This window comes from Lissotriton helveticus, chromosome 6 (assembly GCF_964261635.1).
Source record: "Lissotriton helveticus chromosome 6, aLisHel1.1, whole genome shotgun sequence".
Classification (NCBI taxonomy): Eukaryota; Metazoa; Chordata; class Amphibia; order Caudata; family Salamandridae; genus Lissotriton; species Lissotriton helveticus.
Genome location: NC_136067.1, coordinates 1,281,953,834 through 1,281,969,629, shown reverse-complemented (window position 1 = coordinate 1,281,969,629; position 15,796 = coordinate 1,281,953,834). Strand labels below are relative to the sequence as shown.

The following is a 15,796-nucleotide window of genomic DNA, read 5'->3' as shown; positions in this document are numbered from 1 at the left end:
GCAGAAGATACGGGGTTCACCAAGGCTCAGGGTCCGCTTGTACACCGCCAGTGAGTCCAGGGCAGCCGGGGACACTCCAGCAAGGATCGTCCGACAGCGGGATCAGCCCTCAGCCAAGGGGGAAAATGGCGGGTAGGCCAACCGCCAAGCCCCGCCACCGCCGGGCCCCCCGGGAAGGCAGCAGGGGGGGGGGGGGGGGAAAGGAGGTCAGCACGCTGCAGCTCACCGGGTGGGTCCAGCGACGGGCGATGGAGCAAGGGCTCGTGGGCAGGGTCCGCTGGCAAGTCCTCAGGTCTGGGCCTGTTCTTCCCGCCGAAGCCGGGGGCTCGCGCAGGCGCGGCGTCCAGGCCTCAACAGCTCCGACGCAACTCCGCCGGCGACAGGCTGGCTCCGCTGGTGCAGGGAGCCCCACGGGTGGGAGCAGGTGTGTTCCGGGACGCAGGGTCGGGCCTCCCCCCGGGCGCCAGGCCAGGCGCGTGAGCGGGGGCAGGCAGTGCAGCCAGGGGGGTGTTGCAGCTAATAGGCCGGAGAGGCGTCTGGGGGTCGATGGCGGCAGGCGTCCCACGTTGGGCCGGGCTCGGCGCCCAGTTGGTCGTGTCAATGAAGGCCCCCGGGAATCACCCCAGCTGCAAGAGTCCCAGGAGCAGAGGCGGGTGACGGTGGAGGCCCCCGGAGTCCCCGTGGGCGCGCAGTAGGGTCGCCAAATCAGCAGCTCACAAGGTCCGGCAGGGGCAGGCCGCGTTGAAGAGGGAGCCAGGGGGCAAGGGCGGCTGTGCTGCAGGCCCCCAGGGCGCAGGCCTTACCGGTGTGCAGCGGCGGGAGCTCTGTTCAGGCCATCCACCCCGGCAGGGATCTTCCGTGTGCTGGGGCCAGTCCCCCACCAAGAAGGCAGAATGGCGGGCAGGCCCGCGGCCGGGCCTCGATGTCCCCGGGTCCCCGGGAGATGATGGCCGCCGGAGGAGTCCGATGGTGGGCGGGGGGGGCCGCGGCCAGGGCCCGCAGGCGGGAGGTCTCCGGCGATCCCTCTGGGTCGGGCCTCGTGCTCCGGCTCAAGCCGGGGACTCGCGTGGTCTCAGTGCCCGGGCAGCTGCTGCGCGTCCCGCCTTCGGCAGTCCGGCCCCGACAGTACCGGCACGTCCCCTATGGCGTCGGGCCGGCCCCGCTGCAGTGGAGCCACAGGAGGGGTCAGGGGTGCACCGGTGCCTCACCCGGACCACAGTGTTGGTCGTTGCCGTGGGAGCCGATCCAAGCGGCCCGGCAGCAGGCCCTGTTGCAAGATGGCGGCCAACGGCCGGTCTTAGGTGCTCCGGATTTTGATGCCGCTGCCGCGTGTGGGCTTCCAGCCGTAGATCGCCACCAGAGAGGGACCTCAACAGGTCCAGCGGTACACAGAGGGTCACCAGGAGTGAGTGCCCCCCGACAACTCCGCTTATACAGGCTCAAGAAAGCAGCGGGGTGACGGAGCTCGCTCGAGACACGTCTTCTCACATCGCTGTCTCGGCCACGCCCCCCCAAGGCGCACTTTTAAAAACTGATAAACTGAAGTCTCTAAAAGCGGCCGGTGTCGTCCTTGCCCTTAGAAGTCCGTTGATGATCACTTGCAGATTATCTGCATGTCTCCCAACCTATGTCGTTCTCCTATGGTCCATTTCCATTATTATCCGAGGGATCTAGTCTCTTTCCCAACATTTTTCAGCAGTTTGTGCGTCTTGCGGTTTCTACTAGTTCCTTTCGCTTAACTCCGATCGCCTGCAAAAAAGATGTTGGGTCCAGACAGTTAGCTGATTGGTCTGCTCAGGTAGCCACAAGTGACGTAGGTGTGGGGGGAAGCGAGGTTGCCAATGTTGTCAAATAGGTTTAAAAATAGCGCTGCATGATAAACCTATTCTGTATGTTATACCGCCGTCTAGTGCTTGGGCTCAGAAAAGCGTGTTGAATAAACTATTTTACTGTTGACATTTGGCATAGGGGCCTAACGAAGGTTCCCTGTGGTGCAATAGAGGGCTCACATCTTCTGGGGTCCCTGTGGTCCAAGAGGGCCCCCAAATCTTTAGGGTTCCTCAAGGCTTGGGGAATGAATGAGTGGTTGAAGTGAGAATGTGCTTGTTTGGTGATCGATGAGTGAGTGAATTAAGATATGAGGGATTGTACATAAATCTTGGTGTAGATCAACACCAGATACATAATGTAAAAAGTGTCTATATTAATGTATGATATTATGTGTTTTGGTTTTGTATATATATGCAAGTCTGAAAATTATTTAGAAAAACTCTTCTATTAAGAAATCTATATGTATATGGCTAATATGAGCATAAATGATGTTGTTATGCGGTAGGAGTACCAATAAGATAACACACATTTACAATGCAATAGATCTCGCATTTGCAAGACTTTCAGCTACTGGCATTGTAAATGACAAACCTTTTTTCTGTGTTGATTTTAAAAACAGATAAATAAAAGGCATTGTCATTTACAATGTGAATAGCTTAAACTTGCGTAAATGCGAGACCTATTGCATTGCAAATGCTTGTTGGGTAGGTGATCCGCTGCCCAATCTGGTTCACACTGCTGGTCACCAGACTTTACTTTCTCGATTGGAGCTTTGGCCAAGCGCCTGCTGTCACATCAGCAGAGCCGGCGGCGGCTGTACTAGCTCTGTGATACGCTGGCTGCCTAGGCCGTGTGGCTAGTGTGATCACTGATGTCGTTGGGGTTGGGCAGGTAGCGGCTTCTGTCTCTTTATCCCACTTGTCACATGCATGTGGCTCATTCACACAGGGCACAAGTCCCAAACAAAGAAGTGGGGACACTAACCTAGTTAATCAGTATGCAAGTGGCATCGCAGCGTGTGACATCACTGCGCGTGACATCTCAGGAACTGGCATTACAAGAAGTGATATCTGATCTTAAGCCCTCATATATATGTTTAGCAGGTGTATCATGAGTACATTTGAGCACATTTCGAGTATACTTGCGAACCCTCCTGATTTAGGTAGAAGATTCACACTTTTGTACGATACATATAAACAGTGTTACCTTTTGTCAGCATTAAGCTTTCTACAGCCATAGTGCTTTAAAAAGAAATAATGATATTTAAATTATTACAACACCTCCTCAAGGGTAGTAGGTGTATATCAATGCAATTTATTTTGTGCAAATACTGGGAAAGATCAACACATCTGACAGTCTAACAGTGCATACAAATCTCCTAAACAGAGTTTGAACAAAGTAAAAAGCTGCCTCTCCTAAGTGTGTGAAGTGCAAACAAGGTGCAAGCCTTTGTTTCCCCTCTGCTGCATTTGCATCAGGTGTGAGGCTCCTGACTGCTGCCAGCCAAGAAACTCCAACAAAAGGAGGCTTGATGACCCCTGAGACTCTGCCGTTGTTATGGCCGAGTATCCCACCAGGAGTCAGAAATAAGAGAGCCCCGCACCGCCTGCACGTTGTTGGATCGAAAGCAGATAACAACGTGCAGGCGCTGCTGAATGTGTGTCCCAGGGTATGGAAATTACACCGGGACGAATTTTCTTTTTTAGTGGGGCCCAACTTCTTGGCAGGGTGGACGCTATCCACCCTGTAAGAGAAGTGTGGGGACTGCGTCCACCCGCGTGGACCCCCGACTCGTGACCTGCATTCACACCTTTAAATGTTCCCTCAGTGCTTGGCTTTCTCTGTTGTAACTGGACGCACCTGACTAGGCCGTGCCTCAGTGCCCGGTGCTCCAGTTCGATCTGGTCCAGGACTCCCAGGCAGAAAGGGAAAGTCTTGAGATCAGCCCTTCACCAGGCATGGTCACTGTGGGGCTGGGCAGGTAGCAACGCACCCACCAGGCCACGGACCGCTCCAGAGTAATTTTTTAGAGTTGACAACTAATTTTTGAAAAAATACACTTCAGCTCCCTGGCTGCTTCTTTGACCTATGTCACTGTGGGCCTCCGCCAGCCTAAGGCTAGACCAATGCCTGGCCGGGCTGTGAGGCCGCAGTCTATGAGACACACCCATTGCCAAATGTGTGAAAGTGTTACAGGGACTTAAGCAGACCCTACGGTAGTCAAACTGGTTAGGGATGACTGGTAAGTGGGAACCGATTATCACACATGTTTTGTTTGTGTGCCTAAAGGCCATGGTCTTTAACACCTGCGAGGTCTCCCTCATATTTCTTGGCAGAGTGGCGCCGAAGCAGCCGGTACATTTGTAGTGTCTTCATAACATTTCACTGATAGTTGAACTTTAACACACATAAAAAAATACCATGTCTAATTCTTTTATCTATTTTGTGCCTAAGCATTTTTGAAATACCGGATTTGCCAGACTCGCAAAGAAGGAAGTGCTTGAGACCAGGGCCTGCCTAAGGCATGTGCAAGCTGTGCACCTGCACAGGGCCGCCAAACCCCAGGGGCCGCCACGCCAATATATATCCTTATATATATCCTTAGATACATATTTGCGTGGCGGCCCCTGGCAGGGATTTGGCGGCCTCAGGCCCCCTACCTACATACACTCCCTGCTCAGGGCCTCCGTGAGCCTAGAGCCGGCCCTGTTGAGACGGAGTGACCGTATAATCTCCTAGTTGCACTTGCTATGCTATAAACTTTGCTTTTTAGGCTAGCTTGCAGTCATAAATGATCAGATCAGTGAGATTATTTTCTGAGCAGCTACAGTGCCTTTCTTCCTTCAGTTACTGAGAGCTGCAGTCACGCAGTCTGTCTCCGGGTAGCGCCCTTCCATTCCAGGTGCTTTGCAGCCGTTTTAAGATCTTCTTAGAGGTTCACGTTGCTCAAATGGGTGTAATTTCTGATATTTATATGTTTCCCTTGTCTTCATTGCTTGATTTTGCTCGCAAGAAAGGGTCACTCATAGTTGTTGAAATGTCACTCAGAATTGCACTGAAATTATGAAAATGTCACACACAGCAATCTGATACCTTGGCAGCTATGATAGTCAGAATGTAATGCCGTGCAGTGGGGTGAATCTTAACGTTTCTGTTGATACATAGTAGAAGCACTAGCAGCCAGAATTAGCAGCCTCAAGCTCAGCCATCCCCGTAATCCCAGTGCTGTGAGCCGTGCGCACACCACAGTGCTTTTCCAGCCACTCCAGCTTACTTTAGTCAGTATAGCAGCACTAACGACTTGACAGCCGAGTCGCTATACCTAATTATGCGTGACCATGCATTTCAGTGCAGTGATGCAGACCACCACACTGAAATGCGTTAGTGTAATGCCTCATGCGTGGTACTTGGCAGGGCTGTATGGGTTTTTGAATGATCTGCCACTACATGTAATGAATGCTTTCTCAAACGAATGAATGCATATGAAATCGAGCCAGTTCTAGATCCTGGGAACCCCACAACAATGTCCAAACTGTGTGACAAGTCTCTCCAGTTACCTCTATAGCATTAGGGGTTTAGGTGCAAGTGTGCAGCCCACTGAAATGTCAGAAACATCCACTTTGGGTTTTGACATTCAAGGGAAAACTCATAACTAGATACAAAACGACGTTCTGTTATTGCAAAAAGAAATGTATTTTATTAGCTTAACTATCATTTAAGTAATTATCAGACTATTGCTCCGTTAAATTATTTTTCAGCTATAAATGGTGATATTCTGACTCTTTTAAAGCTGTAGCTTATTTACAAATATTCAAGTTGAATTGGGGCAAAGAACGCCCTCTTACCTGGATTCACTTGTGCAGCTTCAGCACTTTGTGTAGTATGCACGAGCAATTCAGAATGATTCTGAAAGAATGTGGTGTTCAGTGTTCCTTAATTTTGGGGGGGGGGGGTTGCTTGGACTATGGTGCCAACAATATTCCATGTTTGAACAGGGCCGTTTAGCTTGCAGCTCCGGCCGGTGGTAGGTGTAACTGCAGGGCGGTGACGTAGGGAGGGGAAGGGGCAGGGTGGGGGGGTTGAAATGTATGGATTACAGACATTAACAGGTAAGTAAACATATAAATAAATAAAACGAATTTCGTTGCGCGCACTGCATCGGATTTGGTGATGCAGTGCACACAACAAAATTCATTTTATTTATTTATATGTTTACTTACCTGTTAAAGTCCGTAATCCATACATTACAACCCCCCACCCTGCCCCTCCCCCTCCCTACGTCACCGCCCTGCAGTTACACCTACCACCGGCCGTGGCTGTTAGCTTGTCAGTATTGGATGCTTGCAGTTTAAGTGTCAAACAGAGAAAACCCTAGTCCAAGAGGTTTGTGGTATTTGGTGGGAGGAATCAGCAGCCTTTGTGGGTGTTCAGAGTAATGGAGGACATGCTGGGTCACAGTCTCTCGTTGAGAGTGCTTGGTGGTTTGACCTTTGCTGTTGAGGTGCAAGCACTTGTCTTTTGACGGGAAACAGGGGAAGGCTCCTACAAGTCTGTAAGTCATGGAGAAGTCGCTTTCAGTTGCACAGGTGAAAAGCGGCTTGCCAATCCTCAAGGCAATGATTAGCCACAGACGTTTTTGATCTCTTCCTCAGTCTGCAACAGTTCCATACAATAAAGGGCCACTTGCAGAGACAACTGAGAGATCAAAAGAACCAGTTTCTGTATTAGTGCATCTTGGGAGCATGGGCAGAAGTAACAGAACACTGATTTGAATAAGGCTCCTTTTTCACAGGCAGCAACTACTGGTGTTAAGGCTTTGAGCAGCTGGGCCCTTTTGCTCCTTTTGATAAGTTTGTGAAGATTCTGCCTCTTTCTTCTCCAACCATGGTAACATATGGCTTTCTTTCTTAATTTTAGATCTTACTTTATCCCTTGAAGGAGGTCCTGCCCCAATTAGGTGCTTTCTCTATGTTGATGGACAGATCTTTACTAGTGGGAATTGATCCAAGGTGATTGGGGTCCAGAAGGCCAACATTTATTTCAACATTGTGGCAGTCGGAACCAGGCCAGCACAACGCACTGATCCTGTCATACCCTTGAGACGCTAGAGGGAGCCAACCAAACTCAGGTGAATCTTTCTTTGCTCACATTTCATTCTCATGGTGGTAAAGCATTGTTAAAGCTTGTAATGTATAGGAATCCATGGTGACCACAGGCATCCTTTTATCAGTGACTATGGTGTGTATGGCCGGCATTCCTCCTTGTGTAGTTTGACAGTTCAGCTTTTTATTTATGTTTCTCAAATGAACGGTTGTTTTAATATAATTACAAGAGGAAAAAAAACGCTACACTTGGATACTATCTATCATCACTGGGGCATATTCGACTTCATAGTTTCTTATAACTTAAATCTCAGAATTAGGAGAATCAAAACCTCCCATTCCATGGCACCCACCCCAACCTTGTGTTTGTCCTCAAATGCGGAATCTGATCCTTGTATCAATAGACGGGATCATTTTGCACATTAGATTCACATCAGTTCACATCTGAAGTCCTTCCAACAAAGTCCTCATGGATGTTGCTTTCCTCTCTGTCCTACCCACCAAAGTCAAATCCTTTAAGACCCAGGACCCTAAGCCTTGGCAAGCATGCAAAGTTTTGTAGCACCCTACCTTTGACATATAGGCAAATAACCACTTCCCAGATGACATCCAATCTAGTAGACTCCTTGACGGCACTAATGAATGGTTTTATGGCCAAAATATTACATAATCATCGTTGCCATTGGGTCCGAGATTGCGGGTTGGCTTTTTCCCAGAAGCATGCCATGGTCCCTTTAGTCACCCGTAAGTACTTTAAAACTCCTCCCCTCAGTTTTTCAGATATATGGTGTCTGTGTTTCTTGAATGGCAGCTGTAACTTCTTAACTCCCTTCCATAAAAGAGCTATCTTAGGCAGGTGCAGTGTGTATGTAAAAGATCACCAGTTTGTCAACAGCACCCCCAACACTTAGCACTCGCACTGGGAAACATACAATGGCATTGTTCTAAGGTATTGTACTAGTCATAAAGGATCTTGCAAAGGACTTCTCTGTTTTGAATAATTATTGTGCTTCTAGCCCAGGCCATATCTTAGTAAAGTGTGTTCCATTCTGGGCATATAGTTTCAGAACTTCATCTAGTTATATAAGACCACTGAGACGGAGTGTAAATTCAATATGATAGAATACAGTTACGATATCTGCCCCCTAGTGTTGGTAGTGGATGGGAACAATATTTCGATTTAGTTTTTTTCTCATTTGTGGGCTTCCCTTTTTCTGAAGGTTGTTTACGCCACCACTTACTAGTCTGTGTCAGACTTCAATTTTTTCCTTGATTAAATTCCTGCATACAAGCATTGAAGGAAAATATTACACCTCCCTTAGTAGATCTGTTATTCTGCAGTCCGCTCTCAACATCTATCAAATAGCCATGCTTTCTATGCTGGTGTGATATCAGGACTTAAGTGGAGGGGGGTACTCTGAGATGGGAATGTGGTCAGTGTTGTGTGACTGCCACTTTATTCTAAGTAGGTAGTGTCTTGTTTACCCGAGTACTGAGATAGGAAGTAGGGGAAAAACCCATTATCTGGGAGCCATTTTACATCCCCTGTAGAACTGCCAGTTACCTCCAATTCCATGTTTGTCCAAATCCAACCATTTCTATTTAGGACCATTCCAATTGCACTCACAGTTGAGTGGCCTGTTTGTGTAGCTTGAAACCAATAAAGGTGAGTACTCCATCTGTTTTGGAGCGCTCTGGCAAACAAACCGTAGGTCTAAGATGTTTCCATATGAATTGAAAAGTATTTCAGCATCATATGAACAAGGTGCTCAACTACAATTGTAAGAACCTGAAAGAATAAAGCCTTCTCTTGAGTATATTCTTTTTTGACTACCTTATTCCTAATAATATATATATACCGGGGACAATTCATAAAATTCCTATATATCTCAATAATCAAATGAGAATAGTTCACATTGTACAATTCCTAAGAAGGGAGGAAGACTAGACTAGGATAACATGAACTGATTTTTTTTCAGCACCCAAAGTCTCTGTGTCAGTTTTACGGCCATCAATATTCTCAAAATAAATCAGTTGGCCTGCCAACTTCTTAGGGGACAAAACCAGGGCTCCCCTTACATATGGAGGCTATCTCCGTCAAAACACATAATTTTATGCTAATTGGTGGAACCGTAAATTCGTCTTACTGTCTGATTCTGTGCATTCTAGATTACTGGTAATAGGTAGGTTTTATGCTGAAAGCAAAGGTTACAGGGAACCGTGCCCTATTCCCCTCTACTGCGAAAACAGCTTAGATGTGTGCCCATTTATGTCGGCCTCCACCTTTGTCATCAATACAGAAATAAACCCTCTGTCTCTTCGATTATTTGCTTCTAGCACAACAAGTCCATGTGGTTAAAGCGTTTCTCCTCATCCAGTGAGGCTAAGAATCCCACTTCTGTAAGCCTTATCGACAAAATAAATTGCCCAGTTTATATTGTAATGCACTTATATCCCTTACACAAAGCCTTATTGATCAAGTTGGGCCAAATCTGGCATGTGGTGTTCTATTCTGGAGGCCAAGATGTTTTTTAATAGTTTGGCCTCAACATTGAGAAGAGCTAACTGCTTTAATGAAGAGCAAAAAATACACAAATTACGGGGATTTGTATGCCTCGGAACCTCTTGTAGTATTTGATGGGGTAACCATCTTGGCCTGAGGTTTTCCCAGATTGAAGACCGGTTATGGCCCAGTCTAATTCTTGGTCAGCGGTTGGTCTAGCTTTTGGGATATGAAATGTGGAAATGTGGAACGGAGTGCATTGGAATGTCCCAACGGATGGGGTTTTCTGTGTCCGCTGGGGGCGGGAGGGGGGGTGGGGGTCAGTGAGCATAGAGGTTTTCATAGAATGTTGCGGAGGTCTGAGTGATTTGGGGAAGCTCCTTATGTCACAGCTCTGCTCGTGTTAGTCAGGACGCATCTAGAGTCTGCCACATCGGACTGTCGAGAATGGCTCTCCAGATGGAGTATGTGGCTTTCTATCACCCGACCTTGTTATACAGACTCGCAATGTCTCACATAGCTCTTTAAGAGTTCCTCATGGATGGTTTACTTGGCACCCAGAGAGTTGTGGCTGATGCCACAGAGCCCTCATTTAGTTTAAAGAAGGCCTGTAGCTCATCTTCTACTAATCAGTCGTATTCAGGAGCCTTCAGGTGCAGGGTGCTAAATCTCCAAATGGGGCTGAAGGTTTGGAACCAGGTGTCCCATTCCATCTGTAGAGGAGCATGATCAGATATACCCACTGGGCAGATACAGATGGAGTGGACATCTCCCTATTACTTAGTCAGCAAACTCTGTTACTATATTCAACATTAAAAACACTATATTACAATATACACCTTTACACTAATACCATCCCACAATGTCCAAAACTTCCCTATAAATGCCAGAAAGTTAGGATCATTCATAAGCATTGAAATTGCATGGTCTCTTAAGGGTTATGCTACTTCTCAAAGCATGTGAAGACTCAGACTCCACTCTTGCATCACTCTCTTGTTCATATCGTCTTCTCTCTGATGTCCTAACACCTTCCACTTCTTTACAAGGAATCTTCACTACCCTGTTCAAGTTCATACCTTATGATACTCAGTCTTTATGTAATTCCTGACTACTTTGATTACTCTCATGAATGAAGCTTTTTCGAATGTGTGCTGTTCATCCTAGGATTTCAGATTTTCACCAAATCACCACACTCCGTGACCAACCTCTTCGCAGCTTTGCTCCCACTCTCTGAATTGTTTCTTTTGATACTTTGTTTAACCACTCTACCATACTATTTGCCTCTGGATGATACAAAGCGGTCGTCAAGTGCTTAATTCCTCTGTCTGAGAAAAAAGTTCCTATCTCCCTAAACACAAGCTGGGCTCCATTATGTGTCATAATGGTATTGGGAAAGCCTACTTTACTAAAAAATATCCTTCACAAGCTTGATCCTATCTCTTGACTCGACTGAATTGAGTATTTTTACTTAAGGCCAGCATGAGAACAGATCAATTAACATAATAATATACTCATCTACACTTGAGATCCTTATGGAACCTACTATGTCTAAAGCAATATCTCAAGGACCTTTGGGCAACCTACTGATGACCATGGGTTGAGTCCTGCACCTTAAAATTGTATCACTCCTGAGACATCCAACACATTCACTTACAGACCTCTCCAGTTTCATGTCCATACCAGGCCACCAGTACTTTTCTCTGATGACTTTCATGTGAGAGATCTATCAAACCCTTCTTGAGATGGACCAGTAGAACCAACTTCAAGCCATGAAAAGCTAAGCTGTCATTCTGAGAGAGAGCTCTTATCTCACATTCCAAAGAACCTTTAATTGTTCATCACCTTTCTCCTTGCCAGTTCAGTCATCTTTTATTTTCTTGAACACCCCTAGTAATAATGGATCATTGTTTACCTCTCTCAACCATTCGTCTTTCTGTATGCAGTCCCTTTCACAGCACACTCAGCAAAATCATCATCATCATCTACGCCAAATTCCTTATTTTCCACTTGTAAGACGATTAAAAAAGTCAGTCACTCAATATTTTGCACAATGTCCGTAAATTAAAGCAAAATCAAGGTCTTGCAGGGATACCACCCATTTTCTTATTGCCAAAAAATAGCATCAATATCGTTCTTTTTGTAATCTTCTTTCAGAGCTTATGATCTGTCAAATTTCTTTCCCCCAAACAAATTTCCGCAATTTGTTTATGGCTCAATGGACTGCCAAAGCCTCTTTTTCAGTTATAGAATGATTTAACTCCGCACAGCTCAGGTTCTTTGAAATAAACAGTATTGTACTTTCAATCGCCCCAGAGCTTTGTAATAGAACTGCTCCAATACCCTTGGAACTCGCATCAGTCATAAGCACAATGTTGTCTCCAGGCTCAAAACCTCGAAGACTGGGTGCTTTTTGAAAAAACATTTCTTAACCCCTTCCATGCTCATGACGAGCTCAGCTCGTCATGCAGTACATTGGTCGTGTGCTCATGACGAGCTGAGCTCGTCATGAACAAAGGGAATCAATGAGTTCCAGCGCTGATGGTGAATTGCTGTAGCATTGATGTGGTTAACATTAGTTTCAGGATATTTAACTCACTTTCACATTCTAAACTCCAACGAAGAAGACACCTTTCTGCAACAAACTCCTCATGTTCTTCTGAAAGGTTCGAAATTAACTTCTTATAATATTTGCACATACCCCACATTTTACCACTTCATCTTTGTTATTTGGACTTTGTGTGTCATTTAGTGCCCTGATCAAATATCCTTTAAGTTCAATGACTTTTGAAGTAATTTTATGTCCAAGGTACTCTATTTCAGACTAGTGAAATTTGCACTTCTTAGCTTTTAAAGTGAGGCCTTTATCCCTCAAACGTGATAAAACTTTATCCACTCTCTGGTCATGCTCCTCAACACTTGCCAAATATTAACACATTATCTTGTTATATCCTTATCCCTGTTAATCCTTTCAACACATTTTCTATTACTTTTTGAAAAATGGATGCTGCAGACATCAAGCTAAATGGCATCCTTAAAGACTTGTTCCATACGGTGTAACAAATGCTGTTCGATCTTGTTATTATATTCATGAAGTAATTTCACCTGGTGAAATGCAGAAGTTAAATCCATTGTTGAGAAACATGATGCACCCATTTTCATTTACATTTCAGATTTATCCGGAAGAAGGTAATGATCTAACACTACATTTTTGTTTAGTTCCCGCAGATCTACACATAGATGTACTTCTCCATTGGACTTGCGTGCCAAAATCACCAGAGCCAGCCACTCAGTTGCCTCTACGTCTTTTATTATTCCATTGTTTATTATTATTTATTTATTTTTTTAGTTCACTGAGCATTGCTTCTCTCAGCAACATAGGTATAATTTTGACCGTCACAACATAAGGTACATAGTTTTCTTTTAGCTTAGCTTAATCATATGGATATACCCTTAACAGCATCCCAATTTTTCTTGAAATACCTCATGAAAATCTTCCTCATACTCCGAGAGATGCACAGTTACTTGCTCTGGCTTTTCCAAAACTATCTATCCCTTTCACTTTCACTGCAGGAGCATTAGGGTCAAGAAAAAACAGTAAATCTTTTTGAAACCAGCATGCCAATGAATCTGCTATTTACTAGATGTACGTCTTTCTGTAATATATATATTTAGATCCTATGAAATAGTGCGCCAATTTGATAAGCTCACCACCATAGACCTTTGGCTGAATATGATCCTTAAACACTTTTACTTTTCACTTCAATTTCACCTTTTCTGTGTCTAACTGTGCAACCAATAGTCCCTCTAGCTTTGTCATTTCAGACTCCCAAGTTGGTAAGCTAATTTCTATACTTCTTATTCCTGAAACTGGATAAGCTAGTTATCTTTCCCCTTAGGAAGGCCTTAAGTGAATCCCATACCATAGTCAAAGGTGCCGAACCAGTATTAATCTTAAGGAATTCCTCCATCTCTACGCAAAGGTCCATCTCCCTAGCTCAGGTTTGAAAATGGGCTTACATTTTAGTACTACAGCAGAATGACCAGACAGGTGGGCCGTTTGATAGATAGCATCCTGTATTTCTTTTCTTAGGACCTGGTCTTCTAGAAAGTAGTTCACCGTATTTTTGTTAAAAATGGAGATGCACAGGGGGCGTGGCCAAGCAACATGGCTGACAGTACGCAAGTTCCTTCGGCTCTCAGCCGGCCTGTCGCAAATATCCTGTACAATCCTTTGCCCAGACACCCACGGCTGCCCTGTGACCGTGGAGGGGGTCCTGTATCCGTTGGGGGCCTCTTGAGAGGGGCAGAGCCTGGGAAAAATTCTGACATCCAGAAGCTGCAGCCGAGCCGAGCTCCCTGGCAGCTGCGTAGTGGGAGCAGATCCCACGAGGCCGCAGCCTGCGGCCTGCGCCTGGCTGAGAAGAGTCTGGCCCGGAGGGACGGCGGCCCTGCAATCGGGCATACCAGGGATTCTACTGATGGAGGAGGGAGCCTCCCTCAGCACCGGGAGCCCCCCAGAGCGGGGTGAATCTCCCGCTGCATTGGACCTGCGTCTGCAAGAGACTGCGGGCCGCGGTGCAGGCAGCGATTGTTGCAGGTGAGGGAGAGCTGGAGCGGGCATGACCTGAGGCAACCATCCCCAGGAGGCACACAGTCACTGCTTGACCCCTTCTGCCGAGGGGGCCTGCTGAGAGAGACGATAGAGAGGGCCTTGCTCTGCGGCCCCCGCCGCGGACTACGTGCGGCCGGAGTGTGACGGGCTAGAGATACCTGCGGTGCCTGCCTTCGGAGTTCTTGAGGATCCTGTTGCCAGTGGTGGGGGTCCCCCTGTGCAGTGGGAGCCCCTGGTGCGGTGAGTCTGCTGCCGGGATGGCAGAGGCCGGCCCTGGGGTGCCCATTCTTCTGAAATTCGCAACGCCTGCTTAAACTCTGCTAGATGCTCCAGAAGTGTCTGGTCAGTGTGGCCTCTGCGGGGCTATTGAACTGTGGCTGCCGGTGGTGCAGCTGGAACAGGGGACCCTGCTGAAAAACCGCGGCATGGCTCAGTGGGTACTGGGCTCTCCTTCCCAGAGGACAGCCTTCAGGACGGGGGCACAACGGAGCAGACTGCAGATAACCCCACCGGAGAGAGGGAAGACCACAGAGAACAGGTCACCACCCTGCAGACACGTGAGCAATGGGAATACCAGGGTGAGCGGCTCCAAGGGACCTGCCTGGCCTTTGCGTTCTGGGAACTAGACTTCATATCGACTGGGGTCCCCTTGGTGGAGGCGTTATTGTCCTGGAAGGGACTTAAAAAACTTAGGTGGAGTAGCAGTGGTGCTCCAGGGACCCGCAGGGCTTTTACCTATACGTTGGTGCGCACCTGAGCAGAAAGTCCAATCTGCTCCTGGCGAGTGCAAGTACCACTCAGCCGCAGGTAAAGTACTCCATGACGGAGTACGGGTAGTCCAGGGTCAACGCTGTCTGGGCACCTGTGGGGGATTCCTAATCCTGTTAACCTTGTAAAACCAAAGGCCGTAGAGGGGGATCAGTGGCGAGACAACAACCCCCTGGGAGCACCGGAAAGAGTACTGGGACTTGCGTCCCTGGAAGCCCTGCCATCCTAAAGAATGGGTAAGGCTAAACTAGCCCGCGCTTCTAACCCCAACACTCAATATACTACTCCGCGCCTCCCCACGCAACAGATCACATGACAAACAGTCCTGGAAGGGGATAGTAAGACTGTTAATGAACCATCCCGAGCGGAGCTCCTGGAGGCCATTCAGGGGGTCACGAACCGCCCTAGAAAAGCAGATCGAAACTGTCTCCATTGACGTAAACTTGCTTAGGGCGGACCTGCGGAAGGTAGCTGACAAGGTTTCCACAGCGGAGGGAAACATTGTGCAACTTCAAGGAGAGGTGGCGTCTCTAAAGCAGCAGGTCTCCCAGTTGACTAGCACCACGGGGTGCTGGAGCAATAGGCGGAGGAAGGGGAAGGAAGGGCCCGCCGCAGCAATATCAGGGTCCTGGGCATTCCGGAACGCACAGAGGAGGGCAATGCTGAGCATTTTCTGGAGCGCTGGATACACACCAAGCTCTGCCCCAGTGGACTGTCAGAATGTCTTTGTGGCGGAAAGGGGCAATAGGGCGTTGGTGCCACCGCTAGGGGTGCCTCCCAGGGCCCTCCTAGCCAAAATCCGAAATTACAGGGATAGGGACTGTATACTGAAAGCCGCGAGAGAAACACCGGAACTCACCTATGACCATGCAAAAATTTCAATATACCCGGACTATACCCGTCAGGTGCAGGAACAGAGGAAATCAATTCTCGGCATGAAGGAAAAGCTTTGAGAGCTACACCTCCAGTACATGTTACTAT

At 47.4% G+C, this 15,796-nt stretch overlaps 1 protein-coding gene across 7 annotated transcripts in view; it reads left to right on the top strand.

Moving 5' to 3' along the window:
• The window catches only part of LOC144761709 (barrier-to-autointegration factor-like protein), a 329,435-nt gene that overhangs the window by 128,347 nt on the left and 185,292 nt on the right, over positions 1 to 15,796 (top strand). For 4 of the 7 annotated variants that reach the window (XM_078646967.1, XM_078646966.1, XM_078646968.1 and 1 more), the window contains exon 2: positions 6,748 to 6,958. The exons of the other annotated variants lie outside the window; for them this stretch is intronic. The gene's annotated coding sequence lies outside the window, so the exon portion shown is untranslated. The remainder of the gene's footprint in view (positions 1 to 6,747; positions 6,959 to 15,796) is intronic. 7 annotated transcript variants of the gene reach the window in all.